This window comes from Ambystoma mexicanum, chromosome 6p (assembly GCF_040938575.1).
Source record: "Ambystoma mexicanum isolate Mex_15411 chromosome 6p, UKY_AmexF1_1, whole genome shotgun sequence".
NCBI classification, from domain to species: Eukaryota; Metazoa; Chordata; class Amphibia; order Caudata; family Ambystomatidae; genus Ambystoma; species Ambystoma mexicanum.
Window position 1 is genome coordinate 1,402,335,119 of NC_090935.1, and position 21,684 is coordinate 1,402,356,802.

Genomic DNA, 21,684 nt, shown 5'->3' on the forward strand with positions numbered 1-21,684 from the left:
CTAACCACCGTGAATGTCACGCTGCAGCAAGCAGAGCGAAGTGAAGCGTGTTCTGCAATCCGAGTGTGGCTTATGTAGCCTGCAGGTATCCCAGGTGTCCCTGGGCCTGACACACCCAAAATGCTAGACCACATGGCTCAGTTATGGAACTGAGCCATGTGGGAGCATCCATGTTGTTGTACAAATTCCCTTATGTCCCAGATTATTGGCTTTTCATATGAGACTGGTGCCAAAAGCGCCAGGACTGACTCCAAGTGAGCCTGGGGGTAAATGTCCAGGCCCTTGCATCCCTGATGGAGGTACTGGCACCCCAGCCCAAGGGCAGGAGTCGTGACAATTGCTAACAATCACAATCCTATCTCGATGTGACGCAGGCTAATGTTCACAATTCTAACTAAGTGTGGCATTGCTAACATTCACAATCCTGTCTGGGTCCGGTGCAGGCTAATGTTCACAATTCTTACCAAGTGCAGCATTGCTAACAATAATAATCCTGTCTGGGTCTGGGGCAGGCTAATGTTGACAATTCTAATGAAGTGTGACATTGCTAACATTCACAATCCTGTCTGGGTCCGGTGCAGGCTAATGTTCAGAATTCTAACCAAGCGCATCTTTGCTAACATTCACTATCATGTCTGTGTCCGGTGCAGGCTAATGTTCACAATTCTAACCAAGTGCAGCATTGCTAACACTCACAATCTAGTATGGGTCTGGTGTAGGCTAATGTTCAAAATTCTAATGAAGTGTGGCACTGCTAACATTCACAATCCTATCTAGAGGTGATGCAGGCTTATATTCACAGTTCTAACCGAGTGCAGCATTGCTAACATTCACAATCTAGTATGGGTCTGGTGTAGGCTAATGTTCAGTGTGGCCTTGCTAACATTCACAATTCTGTCTGGGTCTGGTGTAGGCTAATGTTCACAATTCTAACCAAATACATCATTGCTAACACTCACCATCTAGTATGGGTCTGGCCTAGGCTAATGTTCACAATTCTAATTAAGTGTGGCATTGCTAACATTCACAATCCTATCTAGATGTGATACAGGCTTATGCTCACAGTTCTAACGGAGTGTGGCATTGCTAACCATCCAATACCTATCTATTTGTAATGCAGGCTAATGTTCACAATTCTAACAGAGTGTGGCATTGCTATCAATCACAATTCTATCTGGATGTCACAAAGGCTAATGTTCACAATTCCAACTAAGTGTGGCATTGCTAACATTCACAATCCTGTCTGGGTCTGGGGCAGGCTAATGTTGACAATTCTAATGAAGTGTGGCATTGCTAACATTCACAACCCTGTCTGGGTTCGGCAAAGGCTAATTTTCACAATTCTAACCAAGTGCAGCATTGCTAACACTCACAATCTAGTATGGATCTGGTGTAGGCTAATGTTCACAATTCTAACTAAGTGTGGCACTGCTAACATTCACAATCCTATCTAGAGGTGATGCACACTTATATTCACAGTTCTAACTAAGTGTGGCCTTGCTAACATTCACAATCCTGTCTGGGTCTGGTGCAGGCTAATGTTCACAATTCTAACCAAGTACGTCATTGCTAACACTCACAATCTAGTATTGGTCCGGTGCAGGCTAATGTTCACAATTCTAACCAAGTGCAGTATCGCTAACACTCACAATCTATTATGGGACTGGAATATGCTAATTCTCACAATTCTAACAAAGTGTGGCACTGCTAAAATTCACAATCCTATCTAGAGGTTATGCAGACTAATATTAACAGTTCTAAAGAGGTGTGGCATTGCTAACATTCACAATCCTGCCTGGGTCTGGGGCAGGCTAATGTTCCCAATTCTGACCAAGTACAACATTGCTAAGACTCACAATCTAGTAGGGGTCTGGCGTAGGCTAATGTTCACAATTCTTACCAAGTATGACATTGCTAAGACTCACAATCTAGTATGGGTCTGGCAGAGGCTAATGTTCACAGTTCTGACTAAGTGTGGCATTGCTAACATTCACAATCCTGTCTGGGTCTGGGGTGTGCTAATGTTGACAATTCTAATAAAGAGTGGCATTGTTAACACTCACAATCCTGTCTATAAGTGACACAGGCTACTGTTTACAAACCTAAGTGTTAACAAATCTAACAGCATTGCTAACATTCACAGTTCAAAGATAGGCTGATGTTGAGTGGCAGGGTTTTCGGGAATTGAGTAATTTCTATTCTCCCCACCTATGCTACACTGACTTTTGGGTTGCTGCTGGTTGACACCTAGTTGCTGGCTTCAATGGCTTCCCCTGCGGACACCTGCTGACACTTTCTGGAGTCTCCTCTGTTTGAGCTGCCCTTTGCCTTGGGGCCCTTATCCGTGGAGGCTGCAGGGCAGACAGCTGCCCTGGGAGGGTCAGTTAAGACCCGGTGAGTCTGCCAATCAGAGGCAGTGTGCGGGTCGGGAGGCTGGAGGGAGAGGGAGACGAGTAAGGGAAGGCTGGTGGGAGGATAATGAACGGGCAGGGAAGCACTTTTTGTCATGTTAAACTCCAAAATGGAGCTACAAACACGGCAATATTCACCTGCTTCCCTAATGTAAATGGAAGCAGGTGCCGACAAGCGGGTCGCTAGACCCAGCCAACGGCAGACAATGAGCCTATCAGAGGCGGTGGGCTGTTCGGGAAGCGGGAGGGAGGCTAATGTTCACAATTCTAACTGAGTGTGGCATTGTTAACAATCACAATTCTATCTAGGTGCGACATAGGCTAATGTTCACAGTTCTAAGTGTGGCATTGCTAACCATCACAAACCTATCTAGATGTGATGCAGGCTAATGTTTACAATTCTGAGTTTGGTACTTCTAACAATCACAATCCTATCTCGTTGTGACAAAGGCTAATGTTCACAATTCTAATTGAGTGTGGCATAGCTAACATTCACAATCCTGTCTGGGTCTGGGGCAGGCTAATGTTGACAATTCTAACAAAGTGTGTCATTGTTAACACTCACAATCTAGTAGGGGTCTGGCGTAGGCTAATGTTCACAATTCTAACCAAGTATGACATTGCTAAGACTCACAAAATAGTATGGGACTCGCGTAGGCTAATGTTCACAGTTCTAAGTGTGGCATTGCTAACATTCACAATCCTATCTGGGTCCGGCGCAGGCTAATGTTCACAAGTCTAACCAAGTGCGGCATTGCTAAAACTCACAAACTAGTATGGGTATGGCGTAGGCTAATGTTCACAATTCTAACTGAGTGTGGCATTGCTAACAATCACAATCCTATCTATATGCGACACAGGCTTATGTTCACAATTCTAACCAAGTGTAGCATTGCTAACAATAATAATCCTGTCTGGGTCTGGGGCAGGCTAATGTTGACAACTCTAATGAAGTGTGACATTGCTAACATTCACAATCCTGTCTGGGTCCGGTGCAGGCTAATGTTCAGAATTCTAACCAAGAGCATCTTTGCTAACATTCACTATCATGTCTGTGTCCGGTGCAGGCTAATGTTCACAATTCTAACCAAGTGCAGCATTGCTAACACTCACAATCTAGTATGGGTCTGGTGTAGGCTAATGTTCAAAATTCTAATGAAGTGTGGCACTGCTAACATTCACAATCCTATCTAGCGGTGATGCAGGCTTATATTCACAGTTCTAACCAAGTGCAGCATTGCTAACATTCACAATCTAGTATGGGTCTGGTGTAGGCTAATGTTCAGTGTGGCCTTGCTAACATTCACAATCCTGTCTGGGTCTGGTGTAGGCTAATGTTCACAATTCTAACCAAATACATCATTGCTAACACTCACAATCTAGTATGGGTCTGGCCTAGGCTAATGTTCACAATTCTAATGAAGTGTGGCATGCTAACATTCACAATCCTATCTAGATGTGATACAGGCTTATGCTCACAGTTCTAACGGAGTGTGGCATTGCTAACCATCCAATACCTATCTATTTGTAATGCAGGCTAATGTTCACAATTCTAACTGAGTGTGGCATTGCTATCAATCACAATTCTATCTGGATGTCACAAAGGCTAATGTTCACAATTCCAACTAAGTGTGGCATTGCTAACATTCACAATCCTGTCTGGGTCTGGGGCAGGCTAATGTTGACAATTCTAATGAAGTGTGGCATTGCTAACATTCACAACCCTGTCTGGGTCCGGCAAAGGCTAATTTTCACAATTCTAACCAAGTGCAGCATTGCTAACACTCACAATCTAGTATGGATCTGGTGTAGGCTAATGTTCACAATTCTAACTAAGTGTGGCACTGCTAACATTCACAATCCTATCTAGAGGTGATGCACACTTATATTCACAGTTCTAACTAAGTGTGGCCTTGCTAACATTCACAATCCTGTCTGGGTCTGGTGCAGGCTAATGTTCACAATTCAAACCAAGTACGTCATTGCTAACACTCACAATCTAGTATGGGTCCGGTGCAGGCTAATGTTCACAATTCTAACCAAGTGCAGCATCGCTAACACTCACAATCTATTATGGGACTGGAATATGCTAATTCTCACAATTCTAACAAAGTGTGGCACTGCTAAAATTCACAATCCTATCTAGAGGTTATGCAGACTAATATTAACAGTTCTAAAGAGGTGTGGCATTGCTAACATTCACAATCCTGCCTGGGTCTGGGGCAGGCTAATGTTCCCAATTCTGACCAAGTACAACATTGCTAAGACTCACAATCTAGTAGGGGTCTGGCGTAGGCTAATGTTCACAATTCTTACCAAGTATGACATTGCTAAGACTCACAATCTAGTATGGGTCTGGCTGAGGCTAATGTTCACAATTCTAACCAAGTGCAGCATCGCTAACACTCACAATCTATTATGGGACTGCAATATGCTAATTCTCACAATTCTAACAAAGTGTGGCACTGCTAACATTCACAATCCTATCTAGAGGTTATGCAGACTAATATTAACAGTTCTAAAGAGGTGTGGCATTGCTAACATTCACAATCCTGTCTGGGTCTGGGGCAGGCTAATGTTCACAATTCTGACCAAGTACGACATTGCTAAGACTCACAATCTAGTAGGGGTCTGGCGTAGGCTAATGTTCACAATTCTTACCAAGTATGACATTGCTAAGACTCACAATCTAGTATGGGTCTGGCATAGGCTAATGTTCACAGTTCTGACTAAGTGTGGCATTGCTAACCATCACAAACCTATCTCGATGTGACAAAGGCTAATGTTCGCAATTCGAAGTGAGTGTGGCATTGCTAACATTCACAATCCTGTCTGGGTCTGGGGTGTGCTAATGTTGACAATTCTAATGAAGAGTGGCATTGTTAACACTCACAATCCTGTCTATAAGTGACACAGGCTACTGTTTACAAACCTAAGTGTTAACAAATCTAACAGCATTGCTAACATTCACAGTTCAGAGATAGGCTGATGTTGAGTGGCAGGGTTTTCGGGAATTGAGTAATTTCTATTCTCCCCACCTATGCTACACTGACTTTTGGGTTGCTGCTGGTTGACACCTAGTTGCTGGCTTCAATGGCTTCCCCTGCGGACACCTGCTGACACTTTCTGGAGTCTCCTCTGTTTGAGCTGCCCTTTACCTTGGGGCCCTTATCCGTGGAGGCTGCAGGGCAGACAGCTGCCCTGGGAGGGTCAGTTAAGACCCGGTGAGTCTGCCAATTGGAGGCAGTGTGCGGGTCGGGAGGCTGGAGGGAGAGGGAGACGAGTAAGGGAAGGCTGGTGGGAGGATAATGAACGGGCAGGGAAGCACTTTTTGTCATGTTAAACTCCAAAATGGAGCTACAAACAAGGCAATATTCACCTGCTTCCCTGATGTAAATGGAAGCAGGTGCCGACAAGCGGGTCGCTAGACCCAGCCAACGGCAGACAATGAGCCTATCAGAGGCGGTGGGCTGTTCGGGAAGCGGGAGGGAGGCTAATGTTCACAATTCTAACTGAGTGTGGCATTGTTAACAATCACAATTCTATCTAGGTGCGACATAGGCTAATGTTCACAGTTCTAAGTGTGGCATTGCTAACCATCACAAACCTATCTAGATGTGATGCAGGCTAATGTTCACAATTCTGAGTTTGGTACTGCTAACAATCACAATCCTATCTCGTTGTGACAAAGGCTAATGTTCACAATTCTAACTGAGTGTGGCATAGCTAACATTCACAATCCTGTCTGGGTCTGGGGCAGGCTAATGTTGACAATTCTAACAAAGTGTGTCATTGTTAACACTCACAATCTAGTAGGGGTCTGGCGTAGGCTAATGTTCACAATTCTAACCAAGTATGACATTGCTAAGACTCACAATCTAGTATGGGTCTGGCGTCGGCTAATGTTCACAGTTCTAAGTGTGGCATTGCTAACATTCACAATCCTATCTAGATGTGATACAGGCTTATGCTCACAGTTCTAACGGAGTGTGGCATTGCTAACCATCCAATACCTATCTATTTGTAATGCAGGCTAATGTTCACAATTCTAACTGAGTGTGGCATTGCTATCAATCACAATTCTATCTGGATGTGACAAAGGCTAATGTTCACCATTCCAACTAAGTGTGGCATTGCTAACATTCACAATCCTGTCTTGGTCTGGGGCAGGCTAATGTTGACAATTCTAATGAAGTGTGGCATTGCTAGCATTCACAACCCTGTCTGGGTCCGGCAAAGGCTAATTTTCACAATTCTAACCAAGTGCAGCATTGCTAACACTCACAATCTAGTATGGATCTGGTGTAGGCTAATGTTCACAATTCTAACTAAGTGTGGCACTGCTAACATTCACAATCCTATCTAGAGGTTATGCAGACTAATATTAACAGTTCTAAAGAGGTGTGGCATTGCTAACATTCACAATCCTGTCTGGGTCTGGGGCAGGCTAATGTTCACAATTCTGACCAAGTACGACATTGCTAAGACTCACAATCTAGTAGGGGTCTGGCGTAGGCTAATGTTCACAATTCTTACCAAGTATGACATTGCTAAGACTCACAATCTAGTATGGGTCTGGCATAGGCTAATGTTCACAGTTCTGACTAAGTGTGGCATTGCTAACCATCACAAACCTATCTCGATGTGACAAAGGCTAATGTTCGCAATTCGAAGTGAGTGTGGCATTGCTAACATTCACAATCCTGTCTGGGTCTGGGGTGTGCTAATGTTGACAATTCTAATGAAGAGTGGCATTGTTAACACTCACAATCCTGTTTATAAGTGACACAGGCTACTGTTTACAAACCTAAGTGTTAACAAATCTAACAGCATTGCTAACATTCACAGTTCAGAGATAGGCTGATGTTGAGTGGCAGGGTTTTCGGGAATTGAGTAATTTCTATTCTCCCCACCTATGCTACACTGACTTTTGGGTTGCTGCTGGTTGACACCTAGTTGCTGGCTTCAATGGCTTCCCCTGCGGACACCTGCTGACACTTTCTGGAGTCTCCTCTGTTTGAGCTGCCCTTTACCTTGGGGCCCTTATCCGTGGAGGCTGCAGGGCAGACAGCTGCCCTGGGAGGGTCAGTTAAGACCCGGTGAGTCTGCCAATCGGAGGCAGTGTGCGGGTCGGGAGGCTGGAGGGAGAGGGAGACGAGTAAGGGAAGGCTGGTGGGAGGATAATGAACGGGCAGGGAAGCACTTTTTGTCATGTTAAACTTCAAAATGGAGATACAAACACGGCAATATTCACCTGCTTCCCTAATGTAAATGGAAGCAGGTGCCGACAAGCGGGTCGCTAGACCCAGCCAACGGCAGACAATGAGCCTATCAGAGGTGGTGGGCTGTTCGGGAAGCGGGAGGGAGGCTAATGTTCACAATTCTAACTGAGTGTGGCATTGTTAACAATCACAATTCTATCTAGGTGCGACATAGGCTAATGTTCACAGTTCTAAGTGTGGCATTGCTAACCATCACAAACCTATCTAGATGTGATGCAGGCTAATGTTTACAATTCTGAGTTTGGTACTGCTAACAATCACAATCCTATCTCGTTGTGACAAAGGCTAATGTTCACAATTCTAACTGAGTGTGGCATAGCTAACATTCACAATCCTGTCTGGGTCTGGGGCAGGCTAATGTTGACAATTCTAACAAAGTGTGTCATTGTTAACACTCACAATCTAGTAGGGGTCTGGCGTAGGCTAATGTTCACAATTCTAACCAAGTATGACATTGCTAAGACTCACAATCTAGTATGGGTCTGGCGTAGGCTAATGTTCACAGTTCTAAGTGTGGCATTGCTAACATTCACAATCCTATCTGGGTCCGGCGCAGGCTAATGTTCACAAGTCTAACCAAGTGCGGCATTGCTAAAACTCACAAACTAGTATGGGTATGGCGTAGGCTAATGTTCACAATTCTAACTGAGTGTGGCATTGCTAACAATCACAATCCTATCTATATGCGACACAGGCTTATGTTCACAGTTCTGACTAAGTGTGTTATTGCTAGCATTCACAATCCTTTCTGGGTCTGGTGCAGGGTAATGTTCACAATTCTAACCAGGTGTAGCATTGCTAACAATAATAATCCTGTCGGGGTCTGGGGCAGGCTAATGTTGACAATTCTAACCAAGCGCATCTTTGCTAACATTCACTATCAAGTCTGTGTCCGGTGCAGGCTAATGTTCACAATTCTAACCAAGTGCAGCATTGCTAACACTCACAATCTAGTATGGGTCTGGTGTAGGCTAATGTTAAAAATTCTAATGAAGTGTGGCACTGCTAACATTCACAATCCTATCTAGCGGTGATGCAGGCTTATATTCACAGTTCTAACCAAGTGCAGCATTGCTAACATTCACAATCTAGTATGGGTCTGGTGTAGGCTAATGTTCAGTGTGGCCTTGCTAACATTCACAATCCTGTCTGGGTCTGGTGTAGGCTAATGTTCACAATTCTAACCAAATACATCATTGCTAACACTCACAATCTAGTATGGGTCTGGCCTAGGCTAATGTTCACAATTCTAATGAAGTGTGGCATTGCTAACATTCACAATCCTATCTAGATGTGATACAGGCTTATGCTCACAGTTCTAACGGAGTGTGGCATTGCTAACCATCCAATACCTATCTATTTGTAATGCAGGCTAATGTTCACAATTCTAACTGAGTGTGGCATTGCTATCAATCACAATTCTATCTGGATGTCACAAAGGCTAATGTTCACAATTCCAACTAAGTGTGGCATTGCTAACATTCACAATCCTGTCTGGGTCTGGGGCAGGCTAATGTTCACAATTCTAACTGAGTGTGGCATTGTTAACAATCACAATTCTATCTAGGTGCGACATAGGCTAATGTTCACAGTTCTAAGTGTGGCATTGCTAACCATCACAAACCTATCTAGATGTGATGCAGGCTAATGTTCACAATTCTGAGTTTGGTACTGCTAACAATCACAATCCTATCTCGTTGTGACAAAGGCTAATGTTCACAATTCTAACTGAGTGTGGCATAGCTAACATTCACAATCCTGTCTGGGTCTGGGGCAGGCTAATGTTGACAATTCTAACAAAGTGTGTCATTGTTAACACTCACAATCTAGTAGGGGTCTGGCGTAGGCTAATGTTCACAATTCTAACCAAGTATGACATTGCTAAGACTCACAATCTAGTATGGGTCTGGCGTCGGCTAATGTTCACAGTTCTAAGTGTGGCATTGCTAACATTCACAATCCTATCTAGATGTGATACAGGCTTATGCTCACAGTTCTAACGGAGTGTGGCATTGCTAACCATCCAATACCTATCTATTTGTAATGCAGGCTAATGTTCACAATTCTAACTGAGTGTGGCATTGCTATCAATCACAATTCTATCTGGATGTGACAAAGGCTAATGTTCACCATTCCAACTAAGTGTGGCATTGCTAACATTCACAATCCTGTCTTGGTCTGGGGCAGGCTAATGTTGACAATTCTAATGAAGTGTGGCATTGCTAGCATTCACAACCCTGTCTGGGTACGGCAAAGGCTAATTTTCACAATTCTAACCAAGTGCAGCATTGCTAACACTCACAATCTAGTATGGATCTGGTGTAGGCTAATGTTCACAATTCTAACTAAGTGTGGCACTGCTAACATTCACAATCCTATCTAGAGGTTATGCAGACTAATATTAACAGTTCTAAAGAGGTGTGGCATTGCTAACATTCACAATCCTGTCTGGGTCTGGGGCAGGCTAATGTTCACAATTCTGACCAAGTACGACATTGCTAAGACTCACAATCTAGTAGGGGTCTGGCGTAGGCTAATGTTCACAATTCTTACCAAGTATGACATTGCTAAGACTCACAATCTAGTATGGGTCTGGCATAGGCTAATGTTCACAGTTCTGACTAAGTGTGGCATTGCTAACCATCACAAACCTATCTCGATGTGACAAAGGCTAATGTTCGCAATTCGAAGTGAGTGTGGCATTGCTAACATTCACAATCCTGTCTGGGTCTGGGGTGTGCTAATGTTGACAATTCTAATGAAGAGTGGCATTGTTAACACTCACAATCCTGTTTATAAGTGACACAGGCTACTGTTTACAAACCTAAGTGTTAACAAATCTAACAGCATTGCTAACATTCACAGTTCAGAGATAGGCTGATGTTGAGTGGCAGGGTTTTCGGGAATTGAGTAATTTCTATTCTCCCCACCTATGCTACACTGACTTTTGGGTTGCTGCTGGTTGACACCTAGTTGCTGGCTTCAATGGCTTCCCCTGCGGACACCTGCTGACACTTTCTGGAGTCTCCTCTGTTTGAGCTGCCCTTTACCTTGGGGCCCTTATCCGTGGAGGCTGCAGGGCAGACAGCTGCCCTGGGAGGGTCAGTTAAGACCCGGTGAGTCTGCCAATCGGAGGCAGTGTGCGGGTCGGGAGGCTGGAGGGAGAGGGAGACGAGTAAGGGAAGGCTGGTGGGAGGATAATGAACGGGCAGGGAAGCACTTTTTGTCATGTTAAACTTCAAAATGGAGATACAAACACGGCAATATTCACCTGCTTCCCTAATGTAAATGGAAGCAGGTGCCGACAAGCGGGTCGCTAGACCCAGCCAACGGCAGACAATGAGCCTATCAGAGGTGGTGGGCTGTTCGGGAAGCGGGAGGGAGGCTAATGTTCACAATTCTAACTGAGTGTGGCATTGTTAACAATCACAATTCTATCTAGGTGCGACATAGGCTAATGTTCACAGTTCTAAGTGTGGCATTGCTAACCATCACAAACCTATCTAGATGTGATGCAGGCTAATGTTTACAATTCTGAGTTTGGTACTGCTAACAATCACAATCCTATCTCGTTGTGACAAAGGCTAATGTTCACAATTCTAACTGAGTGTGGCATAGCTAACATTCACAATCCTGTCTGGGTCTGGGGCAGGCTAATGTTGACAATTCTAACAAAGTGTGTCATTGTTAACACTCACAATCTAGTAGGGGTCTGGCATAGGCTAATGTTCACAATTCTAACCAAGTATGACATTGCTAAGACTCACAATCTAGTATGGGTCTGGCGTAGGCTAATGTTCACAGTTCTAAGTGTGGCATTGCTAACATTCACAATCCTATCTGGGTCCGGCGCAGGCTAATGTTCACAAGTCTAACCAAGTGCGGCATTGCTAAAACTCACAAACTAGTATGGGTATGGCGTAGGCTAATGTTCACAATTCTAACTGAGTGTGGCATTGCTAACAATCACAATCCTATCTATATGCGACACAGGCTTATGTTCACAGTTCTGACTAAGTGTGTTATTGCTAGCATTCACAATCCTTTCTGGGTCTGGTGCAGGGTAATGTTCACAATTCTAACCAGGTGTAGCATTGCTAACAATAATAATCCTGTCTGGGTCTGGGGCAGGCTAATGTTGACAATTCTAACCAAGCGCATCTTTGCTAACATTCACTATCATGTCTGTGTCCGGTGCAGGCTAATGTTCACAATTCTAACCAAGTGCAGCATTGCTAACACTCACAATCTAGTATGGGTCTGGTGTAGGCTAATGTTAAAAATTCTAATGAAGTGTGGCACTGCTAACATTCACAATCCTATCTAGCGGTGATGCAGGCTTATATTCACAGTTCTAACCAAGTGCAGCATTGCTAACATTCACAATCTAGTATGGGTCTGGTGTAGGCTAATGTTCAGTGTGGCCTTGCTAACATTCACAATCCTGTCTGGGTCTGGTGTAGGCTAATGTTCACAATTCTAACCAAATACATCATTGCTAACACTCACAATCTAGTATGGGTCTGGCCTAGGCTAATGTTCACAATTCTAATGAAGTGTGGCATTGCTAACATTCACAATCCTATCTAGATGTGATACAGGCTTATGCTCACAGTTCTAACGGAGTGTGGCATTGCTAACCATCCAATACCTATCTATTTGTAATGCAGGCTAATGTTCACAATTCTAACTGAGTGTGGCATTGCTATCAATCACAATTCTATCTGGATGTCACAAAGGCTAATGTTAACAATTCCAACTAAGTGTGGCATTGCTAACATTCACAATCCTGTCTGGGTCTGGGGCAGGCTAATGTTGACAATTCTAATGAAGTGTGGCATTGTTAACATTCACAACCCTGTCTGGGTCCGGCAAAGGCTAATTTTCACAATTCTAACCAAGTGCAGCATTGCTAACACTCACAATCTAGTATGGATCTGGTGTAGGCTAATGTTCACAATTCTAACTAAGTGTGGCACTGCTAACATTCAAAATCCTATCTAGAGGTGATGCACACTTATATTCACAGTTCTAACTAAGTGTGGCCTTGCTAACATTCACAATCCTGTCTGGGTCTGGTGCAGGCTAATGTTCACAATTCTAACCAAGTACGTCATTGCTAACACTCACAATCTAGTATGGGTCCGGTGCAGGCTAATGTTCACAATTCTAACCAAGTGCAGCATCGCTAACACTCACAATCTATTATGGGACTTGAATATGCTAATTCTCACAATTCTAACAAAGTGTGGCACTGCTAACATTCACAATCCTATCTAGAGGTTATGCAGACTAATATTAACAGTTCTAAAGAGGTGTGGCATTGCTAACATTCACAATCCTGTCTGGGTCTGGGGCAGGCTAATGTTCACAATTCTGACCAAGTACAACATTGCTAAGACTCACAATCTAGTAGGGGTCTGGCGTAGGCTAATGTTCACAATTCTTACCAAGTATGACATTGCTAAGACTCACAATCTAGTATGGTTCTGGCATAGGCTAATGTTCACAGTTCTGACTAAGTGTGGCATTGCTAACCATCACAAACCTATCTCGATGTGACAAAGGCTAATGTTCGCAATTCGAAGTGAGTGTGGCATTGCTAACATTCACAATCCTGTCTGGGTCTGGGGTGTGCTAATGTTGACAATTCTAATGAAGAGTGGCATTGTTAACACTCACAATCCTGTCTATAAGTGACACAGGCTACTGTTTACAAACCTAAGTGTTAACAAATCTAACAGCATTGCTAACATTCACAGTTCAGAGATAGGCTGATGTTGAGTGGCAGGGTTTTCGGGAATTGAGTAATTTCTATTCTCCCCACCTATGCTACACTGACTTTTGGGTTGCTGCTGGTTGACACCTAGTTGCTGGCTTCAATGGCTTCCCCTGCGGACACCTGCTGACACTTTCCGGAGTCTCCTCTGTTTGAGCTGCCCTTTACCTTGGGGCCCTTATCCGTGGAGGCTGCAGGGCAGACAGCTGCCCTGGGAGGGTCAGTTAAGACCCGATGAGTCTGCCAATTGGAGGCAGTGTGCGGGTCGGTAGGCTGGAGGGAGTGGGAGACGAGTAAGGGAAGGCTGGTGGGAGGATAATGAACGGGCAGGGAAGCACTTTTTGTCATGTTAAACTCCAAAATGGAGCTACAAACAAGGCAATATTCACCTGCTTCCCTGATGTAAATGGAAGCAGGTGCCAACAAGCGGGTCGCTACACCCAGCCAACGGCAGACAATGAGCCTATCAGAGGTGGTGGGCTGTTCGGGAAGCGGGAGGGAGGCTAATGTTCACAATTCTAACTGAGTGTGGCATTGTTAACAATCACAATTCTATCTAGGTGCGACATAGGCTAATGTTCACAGTTCTAAGTGTGGCATTGCTAACCATCACAAACCTATCTAGATGTGATGCAGGCTAATGTTCACAATTCTGAGTTTGGTACTGCTAACAATCACAATCCTATCTCGTTGTGACAAAGGCTAATGTTCACAATTCTAACTGAGTGTGGCATAGCTAACATTCACAATCCTGTCTGGGTCTGGAGCAGGCTAATGTTGACAATTCTAACAAAGTGTGTCATTGTTAACACTCACAATCTAATAGGGGTCTGGCGTAGGCTAATGTTCACAATTCTAACCAAGTATGACATTGCTAAGACTCACAATCTAGTATGGGTCTGGCATCGGCTAATGTTCACAGTTCTAAGTGTGGCATTGCTAACATTCACAATCCTATCTAGATGTGATACAGGCTTATGCTCACAGTTCTAACGGAGTGTGGCATTGCTAACCATCCAATACCTATCTATTTGTAATGCAGGCTAATGTTCACAATTCTAACTGAGTGTGGCATTGCTATCAATCACAATTCTATCTGGATGTAACAAAGGCTAATGTTCACAATTCCAACTAAGTGTGGCATTGCTAACATTAACAATCCTGTCTGGGTCTGGGGCAGGCTAATGTTGACAATTCTAATGAAGTGTGGCATTGCTAGCATTCACAACCCTGTCTGGGTCCGGCAAAGGCTAATTTTCACAATTCTAACCAAGTGCAGCATTGCTAACACTCACAATCTAGTATGGATCTGGTGTAGGCTAATGTTCACAATTCTAACTAAGTGTGGCACTGCTAACATTCACAATCCTATCTAGAGGTGATGCACAATTATATTCACAGTTCTAACTAAGTGTGGCCTTGCTAACATTCACAATCCTGTCTGGGTCTAGTGCAGGCTAATGTTCACAATTCTAACCAAGTACGTCATTGCTAAAACTCACAATCTAGTATGGGTCCGGTGCAGGCTAATGTTCACAATTCTAACCAAGTGCAGCATTGCTAACACTCACAATCTATTATGGGATTGGAATATGCTAATTTTCACAATTCTAACAAAGTGTGGCACTGCTAACATTCACAATCCTATCTAGAGGTTATGCAGACTAATATTAACAGTTCTAAAGAGGTGTGGCATTGCTAACATTCACAATCCTGTCTGGGTCTGGGGCAGGCTAATGTTCACAATTCTGACCAAGTACGACATTGCTAAGACTCACAATCTAGTAGGGGTCTGGCGTAGGCTAATGTTCACAATTCTTACAAAGTATGACATTGCTAAGACTCACAATCTAGTATGGGTCTGGCATAGGCTAATGTTCACAGTTCTGACTAAGTGTGGCTGTTAAAGATTGCGTCTCTTGGGCGCTGAGTACCTGGGCTTCCGGTAGTTGTTCTTGGTGAGGTCGCCAGGCTGTCCGACAGGTGATTGAAGAATATGAGACGCGAGAAACCAGCACACCCCTTCCCCTAGAGTCAACAGGGTTAGAGGTGGACCAGCTCCCAACGCCACTAAAGTGCACCTTGCAGTGTTGGAGCAGAGTAGCAAGATAGAATTGCGGACGGAATGCCGTGGTGTTCCCAGAGGATGCAAATAACTGGAGGAGGCAGGCAAGTCTTGGAAGGCGAGGCAGTAGAGCAAGACAGTAGCGGGCACAACAGTAGAACAAGGCTGGAGCAGGCTGGAGCAGGCAAGGAATGGAGGGCAGGCTGGAGCAGGTGAGGACTGAAGGGCAGGCTGTAGCAGGTGAGGACTGAAGGGCTGGCTGGAGCAGGCAAGGACTGTAGGGCAGGCTGTAGCAGGCAAGGAATGGAGGGCAGGCTGGAGCAGGTGAGGACTGAAGGGCTGGCTGAGCAGGCAAGGACAGGAGAGCAGGCTGGAGCTGGCAAGGACTGGAGCTGAAGCAGCGAGGCTTCAGGAGCGAAGACACGATCCGTGAAACAAACCGCATTGAGACGCGGTGAGTTTCAGGATCATGCGCCTTAAATAAGACCGGCAGCACTCGGGAGGCTTGGAACGCAAGCCGTGTTTTCCCCGAGTGCTGCCGCGTCCGAAACGAGGCTTGGGAAGCAAGCTTGTGGCTTCCCAAGCGTCTCGAGGACTGCGCATGCGCGAAGACCAAGATGCGGTCTTCCGCGCATGCGCAGGCCAACCGCGAACCCCCCAACCGGTATCGGGGATAACAGCGCCAGGATGGGGCGCGTCGGAATCCATAACCGTGCCCCCTCCGACAGGTAAGTGAGGTGGAGGTGGTGACACTATGCTCCCTCCCAGAAGGCCCAGGAGCCCCTGGTTTCCACGGAAAGCGGCGATAGAAATCACGGATCAGGCGGGGGGCATGCACATAACTGCGTGGTTCCCAAGTTCTATCACAGGCTGGGTAACCCTTCCAGTCCACCAAATACTGGAGCACTCCTCGCCTGAAGCGAGAATCGCAAATTTCCTGTACCTCGAATTCGGGAGACCCCTGGACAACAACAGGTGCGGGACGAGGGGCAGAACGGCCAAACGTGTCCACCACATATGGCTTCAACAGGGAGACGTGAAAAACCGGATGCACCCGCCAAGTTTGAGGCAATTGCAAACGGAAAGCCACAGAAGACAGGCGTTTAGTGATCCTGAAAGGGCCAAAGTATCGGGGAGCCAATTTGGTGGGTAAATTACGAATGGGGAGATGTTTGGAGGACAACCAAACTAGATCCCCAACCTGGAAAGCAGGTTCAGGTGTCCTTCCCTTATCAGACTGTCGCTTCATCCGTGCCTGTACTTCCGCCAAAGTACTGTGAGCCAAGGAGTGTTGATCCTGAATGGAAGTGACGAGCCAATCAGCGGAGGGAACCGTACTAGAAGGTACAGGACAAAAGGGTACCAATTTAGGATGTAAGCCAGACAAACAGAAAAACGGACTCAGGCCCGTAGCTGAATGAACGGTATTGTTATAGGAGACCTCGGCAAAAACCAGATGGGACTTCCAGTTAGATTGAGTGGCATTGGCAAAACAGCGAAGATATTGTTCCAGAGTCTGGTTAGTCCTCTCAGTCTGGCCGTTGGTATGAGGATGATAACCAGAACTGAGTGGACGATGGATGCCGAGATGACTGCACAATTGACTCCAAAAAGATGACAGGAATTGAGACCCTCGGTCGGATATAATCTTTTGCGGCAGTCCGTGTAACCTGTATATCTCCAGAAGAAATGCCGATGCCATCTGAGTAGCGGTTGGTATTTTAAGGAACGGAACAAAATGTGCTGCTTTGGAAAAGCAGTCCACCACAACCATAATGCAGGTATATTCTTCAGACGGAGGGAGTTCTACGATGAAATCAACTGCTATGGTGTGCCAAGGGTAAGGAGGAATCTCGGTGGGATGAAGCAACCCTAGGGGCCTCTTCCTAGGAATCTTCACCTGGGCACACACAGGACAACTCTTTACGTAACGTTCAATATCATGGGCCCAACCTGGCCACCAGAACTGTCTGGATATTAATTCTCGAGTTGCTCCGATACCACGATGGCCACCAACTCGGGAGTCGTGAAACCCCTGAAGCACAAGAGCTCGAAGAGAGGTTGTGGGAACATATAGCCTGTTCCGGAAGAAAAGTAGTCCATTCTCTTCAGTTACCTGAGGATTCCTCATGAGGCCTTCCCGATCAGGATCGGTACTAGTGTCTTGTAGAATCTTCTGGAGATAAGGTGATAAGGTGTATAAGAAATGCTTTGGGGATATAATTGGCTCCTCCCTGTACTGCTTTCTAGCTTCTACCTCCAAGGATCGGGACAAGGCATCGGCCTTTACATTGCGAGCACTGGGGATGTATGTGATATGGAAGTCATAGTGGGAGAAAAAAAAGGCCCATCGGGCTTGGCGAGAGGTGCGGCACTGAAGAGACTTTAAGTACTGTAAATTTCGGTGGTCTGTACGTACTTCCACAGAATGCCGGCCTCCAAGGAGATTATGTCTCCACTCTTCGAATGCAGTTTTTATTGCCAATAGTTCTTTCTCGATTACTGCATAATTCTGTTCGCTAGGCGTGAGCTTGCGGGAAAAGTATGCCACAGGGTGTTCCACACCGGATTCTGGTTCCATTTGCAAAAGGACAGCACCCACGGCAAGATCGGAAGCGTCGGCTTCTACTATGTAAGGCACTTCGTCATTAGGATGACGCAAAATGGGAGCAGTACTGAAGGCTTGTTTCAAGACGTTGAAAGCCTTGGTTGCTTGTGTATTCCAGACAAAAAGCGTCTTACTGCTAGTTAGTCGAGTTAAGGGAGCCGTGAGTTGAGAAAAATGGGGTATAAATTGCCGATAAAAATTAGCAAACCCCAAAAATCGTTGTAGGGACTTTATATCAGAAGGTTGAGTCCAAACTTGAATGGCTTGTACCTTGGCCGGATCCATGAATATTCCAGTGCCACTGATCACATAGCCCAGGAATTCCATCTTTTTCTGGTGAAAAGAGCACTTCTCGAGCTTAACGTACAGGTGGTTCTGGGACAAACGTCGAAGTACCTCTCGAACGTGTTCTACATGTTGCTTCAGGGAGACAGAAAAAATGAGGATATCATCGAGATACACCCAAACTGATATCCCGATTAGATCACAAAAAACGCTATCCATAAAACGCTGAAAGACAGCCGGGGCATTGCACAAACCGAATGGCATTACCCGGTATTCGTAATGCCCGAAAGGAGTCTTAAAGGCCGTCTTCCATTCATCTCCCTCTTTGATTCCTATTAAGTGATAAGCGCCTCGTAGATCCAACTTAGTGAACACCTGGGCAGTTCGAAGGGACTCCATGACGCTTCGAATCAATGGCAATGGATACCTATCTTTTCTTGTAATGTCATTTAATTGACGGTAGTCAATACAGGGTCGTAAGGTTCCTTCCTTCTTCTTCACGAAGAATAGCGGGAATCCAGCTGGTGATTTCGAGGGAGTGATATAACCCTTCCTAATACAGTCTGACAAGTATTCTTGAAGAACTGCCTTCTCAGTAAGGGACAGGGCGTATACCTTCCCATGAGGTATCACTGAACCAGGTGCTAATTCGATAGTACAGTCAAACGTTCGATGAGGTGACAGTGGAATGTCTTCGGGTTCAGAAAATACTGGCTGGAATTCGGCATATTCCTGAGGGACAGACAACAGGGCACAAAATTCAAGAGAGCCAGTACCCCTCGTGAGGGGTATGGTTGAGATCTCCCTTCCTAACACACCGGCCGAACAGCAATCCTGGAGACAGAGAGCGGAGGTGAAATCCAAAAGACGAGCTCCCCAATTGATGGTAGGATTATGGTGAAGAAGCCAAGGTAAACCCAAGACCACGGGATAGGAGGGTGATTTGATGACATCCAAGGCGATCTCTTCCCCATGTTCTTTAATCTGCATATGGAGACACATGGTTTGTTTGCTGATTGGACCGGAAGATAAAGGGGTTCCATCGATGACCTCGACTGGCAAGACACTTCTCCGGGGTAGCAAGGGTATTCCTTGGCTAATTGCAAATGTCTTGTCTATGTAATTCCCAGATGCTCCACAATCCAGTAAGCCCAGCACCTCTGTCTTCTTGTTAAACCATGACAACTTGATCCTCACCACCAGTAAAACAGCCGGTTGCATGGGCTGAAATGAAAAGGCGGAACTGGAAAGGACTGAATACGGATCTAGACCTGTCGTTGCCCTTCCAACTGACGACAGGCCAACTAGTTTTCCGGCTTTCTTTGTGGGCGTAAAGGACAAGTACCCAAGAAATGCCCAGCAGCCCCACAGTACAGGCAAAGTCTTAGATTCCGTCTGCGTTTCCGTTCAGCTTCCGAGAGTGGGCCCCTAACGGCTCCCAACTGCATGGGTTCGGGGCCGGAATCCGAAAGTCCGGAATTACCAGTTTGAACGTTGGGTGGTCTTGTGAACAGCCGTTCAGCTCGTCGTCTCTCACCCTTCCGTTCCGCCAATCGATGGTCTATTCGCAACACTTGTTCAATTAATTGTTGCAAGGTATCAGGTTCAGGAATGTGGAGCAATTCATCTTTGTACTCCTCTCGTAGACCTCTTCGGAACAAAGTCTTTTGAGTTATCTCAGGCCACTGGGAGTCAGTTGCCAACTGACGGAAACGGCCGATGTAAGCTATAATATCCATAACACCCTGTTTTAGTTCCATCAACTGATTCTGAGCTGCGGAGGCTAGATTAGGTGACTGAAAGACCTCCAGAAATGCCTTTTCAAAAGCTGCAAAGTCATTGAGTATGGGGCTATTGGCAGACACCAATGGAGCGGCCCAGGCCAGGGCGTTTCCCGTCAAATTCCCCAGGATGTATCCTATCTTGGCTTTATCGGAATTGAAATGAGAGGTTCTGAACAGGAAATGTATTCTGCAATGGTTGCAAAACTCTGCCACTCGTCTCGGGTCGCCGTCGAACTTGATGGGCGTAGTCTGGGACATAGCCCCTTCTCCCTGGGACGCTACCCCAGAGGCTTGTGACACCATCTGTCTTAGACCGATGTTCTCTTGACGGAGTGCTGTCATTTCAGCCCGAAGAACACGCATCTCTTCCTGGAGATCTTGAGCCTCGTCCATCTCGAAGTCGGAAGGTAGGCGTCTCAATCTGTTAAAGATTGCGTCTCTTGGGCGCTGAGTACCTGGGCTTCCGGTAGTTGTTCTTGGTGAGGTCGCCAGGCTGTCCGACAGGTGATTGAAGAATATGAGACGCGAGAAACCAGCACACCCCTTCCCCTAGAGTCAACAGGGTTAGAGGTGGACCAGCTCCCAACGCCACTAAAGTGCACCTTGCAGTGTTGGAGCAGAGTAGCAAGATAGAATTGCGGACGGAATGCCGTGGTGTTCCCAGAGGATGCAAATAACTGGAGGAGGCAGGCAAGTCTTGGAAGGCGAGGCAGTAGAGCAAGACAGTAGCGGGCACAACAGTAGAACAAGGCTGGAGCAGGCAAGGAATGGAGGGCAGGCTGGAGCAGGGAGGACTGAAGGGCAGGCTGTAGCAGGTGAGGACTGAAGGGCTGGCTGGAGCAGGCAAGGACTGTAGGGCAGGCTGTAGCAGGCAAGGAATGGAGGGCAGGCTGGAGCAGGTGAGGACTGAAGGGCTGGCTGAGCAGGCAAGGACAGGAGAGCAGGCTGGAGCTGGCAAGGACTGGAGCTGAAGCAGCGAGGCTTCAGGAGCGAAGACACAATCCGTGAAACAAACCGCATTGAGACGCGGTGAGTTTCAGGATCATGCGCCTTAAATAAGACCGGCAGCACTCGGGAGGCTTGGAACGCAAGCCGTGTTTTCCCCGAGTGCTGCCGCGTCCGAAACGAGGCTTGGGAAGCAAGCTTGTGGCTTCCCAAGCGTCTCGAGGACTGCGCATGCGCGAAGACCAAGACGCGGTCTTCCGCGCATGCGCAGGCCCCGGGACACAGAAACCCCGGAAGCGCCGGGTGTCGCGGACAACCGCGAACCCCCCAACCGGTATCGGGGATAACAGCGCCAGGATGGGGCGCGTCGGAATCCATAACCGCGCCCCCTCCAACAGGTAAGTGAGGTGGAGGTGGTGACAGTGGCATTGCTAACCATCACAAACCTATCTCGATGTGACAAGGGCTAATGTTCGCAATTCGAAGTGAGTGTGGCATTGCTAACATTCACAATCCTGTCTGGGT